Genomic DNA, 12,343 nt, shown 5'->3' with positions numbered 1-12,343 from the left:
GTCCATTTATCCAAGGATAGTGTTTGGAGTCTTGGACAATCAATCTATGGTGACTGAGGCTGTCAGTCCCGAATACTCTGCCTAACAATTCCATTTGTGTTCCACAAAAGAAAGACAGCCATATGGATTTGAAACAACATGAATTTAATTGAATGATGACAGAACTTTAGTTTTTGGGTGACTATAATATCACATAAAATCGTATTGTAAAGTATTACTAAACTATAGCTGTTTATTGTCAATCATGTGTTTATGAGGGATGTTACTTGTACTGTATGTGTGTGTGTATGTGTGGTGTGTGTGTGTGTGTGTGCATGCGTGCGTGCCTGTGTGTGTGTGTGTGTGTGTGTGTGTGTGTGTAATCAATTGTGTGTAAGAGTGTGTGTATTTGTGATGAGGTAATGGGTAGTGAGAGCTCTTATCAGCTGGAGAGAGGGGGGAACAGGTGCATTTCCTCCTGGACTCTGGATCCTGGTGCCACAAAAGCTTCTTTGTCCAAGCCTGTTCCCTGACTCTGCACTAAAGTGGTGATTCAGCAGGGCTCCTTCCCCTCTCCAACCTGGTCCTTCTCTTTCTCTCTTCCTGCTCCAGAGAGACCAATTAGAGACAATGAAAGTATTTTAGACTACCCATTAACTGAGGGCATTGTTAAGCACAATGCCAAAAGGATTGTACGCTAACAATAAAACCCATAAGCCGGTACTAGAGTGTCACTGACATTGTTTTGCTAAACGAAGAGTGCCACTTTGTTCCTATGGAGCGTGTTAGTGTGTGTGCGTGTGCGTGTAAGTGTGTATGTGCTGCGTCACAGACTGCACAGACAAGTTTCTTGTAATTTAAATAGAATCTCTGTGTTCCACTTTTCTATCCTATCTCTTTATCCCTTTCTGTTCCTGGACATCTCCATCTCTCACCCACTGACCCCCGCACACACAAACACATAGAGTCAGTCCTGATAATGATGGGAAAAGGATGATGTAACGCCCCCAGCCGAGGGGTTTCGAGTGAGACAAGGTCACTTTTAAAATGCAAACTCTTGTGGGGATCTTGACCTTTGACCTTGGGGGGTCATGGTGTTCGCCCACTATTGCGGGAAATCAACTTTGGTAACCACTTGCTTTTGCTTTTACAGCACATTTGATCCAATAGGCAAACATACAGTCCTCCTCCTAACATTTCATGTCTGATTTTTAATGCACATTGTTTTATTTTACATAGATGTCTGTTTTGTACAAGGTATATTATTTGTAGTGGGTTTTCCATGGTGTTTTGCTTATTGACAGAATCAAATGTACATAAAAAGGGTAAAGATTGCTGCAAACATCACATTATATTTTCAACTATGTTTATTGATGAAACTGTATAAAAATTATACAGAAAAAAGCATATTACACTAAAATGTGTCACCAACCATGCATAAAACTAGATAACATGCATCAGAAATGTAACTAAGAATATAAACTTGGAATCCAATATCTGTTTATTTTGCATGTCATATTTTATTTCACATTGATGTATATTTTGTACATGCCATGCTGTTTGTAGTGTGTTTGCCAGTTGCCACAGTGTTTTAATTATTGGGTAACAATTAACCATAAAGTTCCATTTGTTAGCATTACTTAACTACATTAGGTAAAATAAACTACAGTAACAATGAACAATACTTTCACAACATTTATTAGACCTAATCTTGGTTAATGTTAATTTCATCATATATTAATAAAAAAAATTATTAAAAGTTGTATACATTAACAGTAGTTAATGCATTATGAACCAACATGAACTAACAATGAAAAATGTTATCTTTATAAGCTAACATTAACTACCAAGATTAATAAATTCTGTAAAAAATATTTTGTTCCTTATTAGTTCATGATACCTAATGCATTAAATAATGTAAACAAATACAACCTTAATGTAAAGTGTTACCGCTAATTGACACTGTAAAATATGCAGAGCTAATCATATTCAGGAAACCTTTAAGGGTATATTATATTTTCAGCTTATTGATTATACAGTATATTGATTAGACTATATACTGATACATAGAAAAAAAAAAGTTAAAAAGTTTCACCAACCCTACATATCACAATATAACAGGTTTAAAAGTACATTTAATATCTTATTTCTGTTTATAATGTATGTCATATTAAATTTCACATATTTTGCATACTCTATGTTATTTGTAGTGTGTTTGCAGTGAAGTTTTGCTTATTCACAGTGCAAGGGCACTTTAAGGGTATTGTTTGCTGGCAAGATCACATTATATTTTAAGCTGTGTTTACTGATAACTTTGATAATTGGCAATATTAATTATCCATCCATCCGTTTTCTATAGCTGCTTATCCTATGCAGAGTCATGGGTGCAATATTAATTATAACCAATTAAAAAAAATTACAAAAAGTGTACTACACTAAAATATGCATCACCAACACCTGTATATGACCTGATTATAGGTTTCAAAGTACATCAGAAAATGTAATTAGAATGCAGACTTGAAATCCAATATCTGACTTATCTTAAACCAAAGCTCTTCTCTCTCTGTGCCGGATTCTCCTGCTGACTGTTAAGAGCCTTCACTGCCCACTGGACAGTTCTGACCCTACTTAAGTGTGTGGGAATGGGTGGTTGCCCTTGGCGACAGTCCTTTTGGCCTGTGACAACGCTGTCATTCCAAACGACCTTAAGGCTATTTATAAAGCCACCTCATCTGTCTCTCATGCACCTCCACTCTCTCTGTCACTTGTGCTCTTCCTCTTTTTCTTCCTGATCTGTTTAGTTTCTCTCTCTATTTTTCTCAATCCCTCTCTCTATCTTCTCTCTTTCACTGGCTGATTAGCTAGTTTCTATGCCTCTTCCTCTCAACAAGCCGTTGGAATCTGGGTCAGAACTCACAGCTGCTCTGGATCAAGAACTGGCATTGGACCAATGATGGGAACAGTATTACATTTCATCAACTATAAATCAGTAGTGACAAAACAATAATTGCAGTAATTTAGCCAAGAATGGGTTGCCAAGATCACCACAAAACAATCCAATAATGCAATTACAAATCTCCACAATAGACAGACTAACCATAACGTAATGTAACGTAAATCACAATACTAGCTTAAACAGCCGTAATTGGTCAAATATGTGCATAGCTCCTGTCCATGTGAAAATGTTTGCTATTCTTTGTGAAGTCGCTTTGGAACATTATAACTTTTGCTCCACAATTTAGTAAGCTGCCTCGCTGCCTACTACATACATAGGCCCCATCCTAACAGTCATGTATTCTTAAAAGTGACCAATGTGGAAGCTCTAAATGAGCAGCAGATCTGCACACCACACAAAAGTGCAAGGGAGACATTCTATAAGCATAGAACTACATGGCACACAAATATACTGTAAAATATTCCATTTTAATTACACTGAACCATTTGTATTTTTGTTTTAAGTAATGAATGAAATATACGTTTCTGGGATTGCCTTCTCGTCAAGAGATATAGTGATGCTGTCTTACAATTTGGTCAAAATGAGGAGGTTAGTATAATTTAGTTGCTATATAGGCTACAACGAATCAGTCTCCATTGAGCGTTCATGAGAGCTGGATTACACTGGCTCTGTGCATGTGTCAAGCATGAGAAAGTTTAATTTATAATGAAAAAGAAGTTACATTTGGTCTGTTAATCACCCAATCGGATTGCTTCAGAAGACATGGATTAAGATACTTGATTCATATGAATTACCTTAATGCTGCCTCATTGCCCTTTTTGGAGCTTGAAAGTTTTGGATCCCACTGACAAAAATGAATCACATATCCTTAAAAAAAAACTCGTTGTGTTCTGCAGAAGAAAGAAAGTCATGCGAGTTGTGGCATAAAGATTAGCAAATTATGAGAGAATTATCATTTTTGGGTGAACTATTCCTTTAAGCTTTGTTACCAAACCTTGTGAGTTCCTACCTAGACAGCAATTTAAGGTGCACTCCCAATGTGAAGGCTATTTTGTGAAGGGAGAAAAATTATGATGCATTCTATGATACCTTGGTTTTGTCCAGTTTTTAAGGCAGTATAGAGTGTACCCTTTGTGGAAGAAAAATTAATCTAAGATGGTGGATAGAGTTGAGAGAATTTCTGAATTAAATTTCAGTAAGTATTCTAATATTTAATTATTTAATTAAATTAAAAGGTCAAAATGTTACAAAATTCACAATTTCACCTAATATTTGTCCCTGCTGAAGACCCTCAAACATACACACAGGGACTCCCTCGTTAAGTGTATTGTAGAAATGCTGATGTAATGAAAATGAATCTGCTGACCTCTTTTTGGCTGAGAAGTGAGTGTGATTACCCTGTCCCCACACACAGGTTCATTAAGTCTCTGAGTGAGTGTGAATGTGTGCATTTCAATACAAAGACAATACACAGAGGGAACAAATCACAAAAAAAGTGCTCTGGGTATGTGCTTTACAGCACGTAGGCTACAGATAAAGAGAACGTGAGAGTGAGACACAGTCCCGTTTCTGAGTAAGGACAGGAGAAATTGCTGAGTTCATTGTCACGACAGAGAGACAGGGCGCCATAAAGGAGATAATCTGAAAATTAGGCGCGTGCTTGTGCAGACTATTCTCTTCAAAGCTGCAGCCTTTGGGCATCTTAGCACACAAATCCTCAGTTCAACATGAGGGCCAAGGCCTCCTTAGACTCACTGAGAACTAGAAGCTTTCTCTTTTGAAGTGTACATATGCATTTCTTCTAAAGAGCACTTAAGAGCAGAAATGTTGTTTTATTTTTTTATTTTTTATTTTTTTAATAATCTAAACCACAGTGTCAAAGAACACTTTAAGTGAATAAAACCTGTATGTGCTCTTAATTTGCACTGCCTCAGTGCATATGTGTCAAGTTTGAGGCATTCTAAAGCTGCCTAAAGCTTGCCTCTTCCTACAAATGAAAAAGTCATTAATTTCCAAGAGTCGTACCAGAGTCTGCGAGTAGTGCCGACTCTCTGCAGATGCAGAATTTTTGGATTTATTTTTGGGTGAGATGAAATATGTGTAACTTGTGCAACTAGATAGCATGCAACCAATACATCACACGCAATATGCATTGTATTCCAATCAAAACTTCAAGAAGGTGGCAATCAATTTCATGTAATTATTTGTAATCTAATTTTATAAAAATGTCATATATATGCAAAAGTAAATTATATAATCGAAAACCTAATTTTACGATGCCATAGGCAGTTTACATTAACACCACAAGAGACTTTTAAGGTGCAACCAAGCCTCTCATTTTTCATGAATTTTGCAAAGTATTACAGGTCATTCCTTTCATGCAATACCTTTTGAAAAATTTTAGGAAATATTTATATAAAAGGCCATACCAGAATTTCAGAAATATGCTCTGGTCAAACTCAGACAATTTCACTTTTTGAATTATTACTTGATTATTTACACAATGGCAAGACAGTTAACTGCATCCATAACAGAATGGAAGGCTGTCACCTCATTTTGATTTTTTGAACCATCTTTGAAATTTTGATATTATTATAGTAATTTCTTTGATTTTATCAAACAGGGTCAAATGTTTTTGACAGCAAAAAGGCTGCATAATAGTTTGGGTGTTAACTGACATCTGTTAAAGTATATCGTATTAGCTGTCTCTGGGCTTAGAGGTGACTCACAATCCCACAGTCTCACATTTTGACTCTGAGCAGCAGATTAGCCAACTGAACAGTCTAACGGTTTACTGGCATGTTGTGTTTTGGAAGTTGATCTTCATGAGATGCTAGTGGTTTGTGGTTTGCCTCCACCAGGCTGCATAACTTTAACCAGCAAGACGTGATCAACCAGCATCATCAAAGACTATGCTAGTCAAATACAAGACCCGCCTTAAACTAGTGTTATGAGTTTGATGCACAATGAGCACACTTCCTGAGAAAATGGAAAGCTTGAATGTACTTTAAGATGCTTTAGATTAGAGGATCCAGCCTGGACCAAAGAGGTCTGTAATTCCTGAAGAGAGTTGTTAGCGTTTCCATTAATTTCAATGGCTGCCATATTTGCTAGTGGGCACGCAGTTCTGGGCATACAGTTTTTGAGCCACATTACCTCAGTCATAAACCAAGCCCAATAGCAACTATCCAACCAGTACATGAGCTATGACATCAAAAGCAGTGGACAGGGAAAAATATCCATTCAGTATTCAAATAAAATAAATATTGGGCACTGGTAAAACATATACTATACATTATACAGTATACAGTATGCAATATTTATATTTGCAATGTTAAAATTTACTATATTAATATTTGTGATGTATTTCACATGTTGCTTGCAAAAATATTATTTAGTTAAAATATAGTGTACTTTGGCCATCAATGGAGGAAGATGCTTTCCTCCCACATAATTGTGTAGTTGAGGCATCTACTAGCAGGGGCTAATTGCTATACCCAAGATGACAAGTCAAACCCTGACACCTTTGAACTGGACCAGCATGGAAATTCAAGTAAAATGGATGCCAAAAAATGTTTCACACAAGCTAAAAGCTTCATTCAAAAATACTGAGGCACCTCAGGCACCAGATGTACTTTGTAGGATGCAAAAAGAGAATCTAAACAGACTTCACCGTTGTACCAGTACCACAGTGTTTGACTGTGTTCGAAACATCAGAATCCTTCATCCAAAGTGCCTTCCAGCATTTTCATGTTTCATATGGTAACATTCACACACTTTCAATCTATGGCCCATCTGAGAAGAAGTCCAAGAATGTGGCTCTCTCATATTGCATGAAAGGGTTGTGTACTGTAAATACATAAACCCAATTTCCAGGAAAGAAGACATTCAGCCTTCATTTTGAAACCACTGCAATCTGCAAGCCAGACACAAACACTCAACAGTTTAATAGCAAAACATTGCCAGGCCACTGTTCAGCATAACTCGTGTATTTGGACTCTGTATTCAATTATCACCTCTGCATTAATTGCGCCTGACTACGCTAATCTAATCAGCTAATCGGCAATGTCGCTGCTTATTTTAAAGCACATTTCTGTGTTCCAGAGAGGAATTAAACATGTCAAGAGTGTTTAAGGAAGACATGTGTCATATAATATGTTGACAGTTCTTGAGAAAATATTTGTTTGTGTGATAAACTGATGACCCCAAACCCCCGTAATGGCTGTTAACAACCTGGCAACAAGACAGGACACAATGGCACCTCAGCATCTTCTCCAGAATTCCTCTTTAATGGAACAAATTTAATGTGAGTAAGAGCCACTATTTATTCTCTGCTAAATATTTGGTTTGAGATGTCTTTTTTAGAGTGGCTGTATATTGAGATTAGGACTTTTTTATCCAGTGTGTTAAATTTCTTCTCTTTCTCCTTCAGTTCACCTTTTGACAGCAGGCTTTGTGTACAGACTGTGGGAAAGTTTCCTTTCCTGATGAGGTCATCCCTTCAACCTCCCAGATCTGTTTCACTCACACACACACAAACACACAGGAAGGAGCTATACAACAAGGTCTAGGTTTCTTGTTTGTTTGTGCATGCAGCGCACACACATGTAATAGTGATGAACTTAATTTTTGTATAGAAAATGTAATTTAGTATTAAAATTCAGCCTCAAAACTGTGAAAAATTTGTCCAGTGCCAAAAATAAATAAATAAATAATTAAATACATTCAGAATATATTTTCTGAATTAAAAAATAAATAAATAAATAATTATTATTATAATAATAATTATTATTATTTTGAATGCAGTTTTGCTTATCAGGTAAATGTATCTTGTTTTAAGGATAATTAGACTAAATAAGACCAAGTTGCTTGTTAGGAATGTGATTTTTGCAATGTAAAACTCTTTTATGGTTCAATTCAGAAAAGAAAAACCGCTCAAACATGCATTTTGTAAGTTTTGTACATTTGCCATACTCAAACAAAAATACGCATCCACGTAGTCCACGTACGCCATCACACCCTGTCTATCACACTTCATTCAAATAGAAATTTTCAGTGACCCCTTCCACCCCCAAGCCATGAATAATTAAGCTCAGGGTCAAAGTCCAGCCCCCCCCCCAGGGCCAAGCTTATGACACGACCGCACCTTACAATATTCCTTACAGCAAATGCTGACACAACCCAACGGAAAGCAAAATCATGCAAAACTAAACACACGCATACACAAACAGAGACAAGGGCTTCATATACACTGTAAATACTAATAGTTATCTCAAATTGTAAAAAAAAAAAAAAAAAAAAACTCAGCTTAACCGTTAGTTTTTACTATTCTTACTAGTTTTAATTAAGTTACCATTACTCTCTAAATCCTAAAGTTGTCATTAATAAAAACATTTAAGTGGACCCAATTAAAGAGTACTTGAAATGTCTCATTTTAGAACCATAACTCAAATATATACGTTCTTTAAACTTTGACTTCGAGTACCATTAACTCAAAATTATCAGGCACAAAATTGCAGCTGTGTGGATACCTATAAGCCCTTAGACTTGAATCGATTATGTATGTTTGGTCAAAACAAGGGAACTTATGTAGAAAAATAATAATTTTTATTTTTAACTATTTTATTTATTTTGTTGATGTTTTGTTGTAGTTGGTTGATAGTTGTGATTTATTTGAAGTCACCATTAGGGTGATTAGTGTTACCTCTGATGACTTGGAGCTTGTTAAATTTAAGCTATTCTTCTCTACTCAATTGTACTTCACAAAATGTGATATAACTCTATTTAAATAAAAACAACAGTTCTTACGTACTTTAATCACAGATGAGTTCAGTTTACTTGTAACTAGTTAACATTACTTAAAAAAATTAGTTCAGTTTACCTGAGCCAACTAAGTACGTTTACTTAGAAAAAGCATGCAAACTGATTGCCTTGAAATATCTAAGTAAAGTCAACTTATTAGATTTCACAGTGTACACAGAGCTCATAGATCATCATGACCATAACTCTGACATAGAGGAATGCCTTACAGACAGCTCTCCAGTAACACACAGCTCTTTGTTTTACGTGAGATATGTGTAATTCACTCACAAACACTTAATCAAACTCTCCCGACGAGGACTCCTTCCCAATGTGTGTGTTTAACTAAACATGTGGAGACCTGCGGGGTCTTGAGATGACGTGCGTGTGTGTCTGAAAAGTTGCATGACTTGCATTCCAGGTGCACTCAGTAAAATGTTTGTTTATGTTTGCTGACACCAAGCGGTGTAAATGCAGCATCATGCAAAACCAGACTGATCTTACTGTGAATTTGGCAACTGTAGGTTGACAATTCTTGAGTTAAAGCTTTTCGAAGCACTGCCCCCAGTGGCCAAAGTGGGAAGTTAAATGGATGGGCACATGTGAGCTTCAGTTTCTGGGCGAAATGTCAGTTGTGTCCCCAAAGATGTTATACAGTGAAAAAGAATGCATGTTTTATTAACTCTACCTCCAAACCCAAACTCCAACCCAAAACCAAAGTCACACTGTCAGAGGAGTAAAAATGTAATCTTATAGGGTAAATGGTACCTTTGGATCACACTCATCACTTATTAAGCAAACGTGATTGCTTTCTGGTTTCAACACGGGACGAGAGCCCAGTCACACCACACAAAAGGTAAACACACTTGAACTGATGCAAAAATGTCTGATGGGAGATGCTGCTTGTCAATAATTAGGCAGAATGTGGTCAATGTAACTTCGATGCTGCATCAGAAGCTGATGCTGTGGGAGTACCCTGAAGGGGGCAATGACCTTGAAACCCGATACCATAACAGCAATTTGATTGGCTGGTGAAGCTTGCCGCTCTGCCTATGTTAACGTTATAGTAAGCATATGACGGCCCCAGCACACTTCATATGAATACAAAGAATGAATGGGTGTGACGTTATTCAGAACAAAATCTGTCCAAAATGAAGGTGTTTTTGAGATTGTTTTGGTTGTTTGCAACAGCTTGCCACCATAAACATTAAGAAAAGTTTGTACCGGCCGCTAAACACCTTCATACTGCCATTGGTCCACATCTGTTTGCAGGTGTTTTCCACCTTGAGAGAAATACATCCCCGTGTTTGATGGGAGTAAGCGTTGTCTTTAATGCTTAGGCCAAGCTCATGCTCATGGGGTCTGAATGTGTCCATTGCAAACACATGAAGCTCAGGATGCTGCGCTTGCAGCTTGCTTCCATTGAGAAAGTGGCAGCCGATCCCTTTCCCTCACATTGTTCTCCTTCTGTGCCTCCAGGGGGACCACATGAATGAGGGTCATAAGGATGGGATGTAGAGTATGGAGATTTTGAGAAGGATATGTCACTGGCTCTAGCCTTGCACGCCTCCGGTGTCCTGGTAGTCTGGTAAACAGGTGCCTGCTGAATGCCACATCTGGTTGAATTTGTCAGATCTGAGAGACAGGGAAAGTTTCCTTGCTGGGAATGAAACTAGACTTGTTGGCCATGTTGGCTAATGTGACCAAAGAACACATTCAGTCCATTCTCCTACACCTGACAAGGTTCAGGCTAGGAAGCATCCTGCAGTTGTGTCACTTTTAGCGAACACTAGGTTTGATGGCCGCAGCAGCTGCCATCACTCCACTGGGCTTTCTATAGATGAGACCTTTCCAGTGCTTGCTCAACTCAAGACTCCCTCATCCCACTTGGCGTCATGACCTTCGCTTCCTAGTGACGTGTCATTGCTTAGCCACACTAGCTATTTGGAGGAAAGCCGAGTTTTACCGGCAAGCTGTGACACTTGCCATGACCAGCAGAGGCTAGAGAGCCCAGTGCAAAAGACGCCTTGCATTTGAAACCTGGACAGGTGTATATACTACGTGGCACACAAATCGCCTCGAACTGTTAGCAGTCCTGTTGGCTCTAAAAGCCTTACAATCAGAGGTGCAAGAAAGTCATGTTCTGGTTTTTATGGACAATACTACAGTAGTAGCATATATACATTGCAAAGGAGGAGTATGGTCACCCCCATATGCTAAACCTGGTAAACTGAATTTTTCTCTTGAGCTAATTATTTCTCCTATTGATCCGTGTGGTGCACGTCCCCAGCCACCTGAACAGCAGAGCAGATTTACTCTTGCATCAGAGTCCCAGGACAGGGGAATTAAGACTCCACCCTCAAACAGTTCAGGGGATTTCTGAGGTATTTGGGGAAGCAGAGGTGGACCTGTTTGCCTCCCCACAAACCACACATTGTCATCTATGGTACTTTATGACACAAGCTCCACTAGGCCTAGATGCCTTAGCTCACAGATGGCCAGCGAAACACATGTATGCCTTTCCTCCTGTCCGCTTGCTAAATCAATAATTGTGCAAGATATGGTAGGACAAGAAGACAGTGTTGTTAGTTGTGCCAAAAATGGCCCAACAGCCACTGGTTCCCAGAGGCGGTAGAGCTGCTAGATGATCCCCCATGGGGAATTCCTTTTAGGTCAGATCTGCTCTTACAAGTCCGAGGCACAATCTGGCATCCTCTGCCAGAGCTGTGGACACTGCATGTCTGGCCTCTGAACTGGTTTCATCTTACACAATAGGGTTTTTACAACCAGCATTGAACACCATACTACAGTCCAGTGCCCCCTTAACAAGGCAGCTGCATGCTTTTAAGTGCCAACTCATGGTTGATTGGAGTTCCTCCCGGGGTGAGGACCCAAAGTATTGCCCTGTGTAGATGATTGTTTCTTTTACACAAGAGCAATTGTATGCAGGACTCTTTCCATCCACGCTCAAAGTATATGTTGCTGCCATAATGGCTACACATGACCTTATTAAGATAATGTCAATAGGCACACATCCTCTGTTCAACAGATTCTTGCATGGTGCAAGACGTCTGAGACCTTCTTTCCCAATTACTGTCCCAGTCTGGGACTTATCACTGGTATTAGATGAGCTGACGGGCCATTAGAGGCAGTAAGCTTACGCATACTCTCACTGAAGACTGTGCTGCTAATCACTTTGGAATCAGTCAAATGTTTGGGGACCTCCAGGCCTTTTTGGTCAGTAACGCCTGTCTAGAGTTCGGACCAGGCCTGTCAAAGGTTATTCTTAAAACCAGGGATGGTTATGTGCCCAAATTTATGGCAACCCCTTTTAGGGCTCAGGTTGTTACCCTACACACATTCTCTCCTCCTCCCTGAGATCGGATGAGGCTAAGAGATTGTACATAGACCTAACAAGTCAATTCTGGGTATCAGAACAACTCTTTGTTTGCTTTGTTTGCTCAAAAGCTTTGGCCATCTCTAAGCAAAGAATGTCCCACTGGGTCGTGGATGCTATTGCGATTGCACATGACTAGAAAGGCATACAGTGCCCAATGGGCATACAAACTCATTCAACCAAGAGAATGGCCTCCTCCTGGTCATGGGCAA

Source organism: Myxocyprinus asiaticus, chromosome 25, assembly GCF_019703515.2.
Source record: "Myxocyprinus asiaticus isolate MX2 ecotype Aquarium Trade chromosome 25, UBuf_Myxa_2, whole genome shotgun sequence".
NCBI classification, from domain to species: Eukaryota; Metazoa; Chordata; class Actinopteri; order Cypriniformes; family Catostomidae; genus Myxocyprinus; species Myxocyprinus asiaticus.
Note: the sequence above shows the minus strand (reverse complement) of the source record.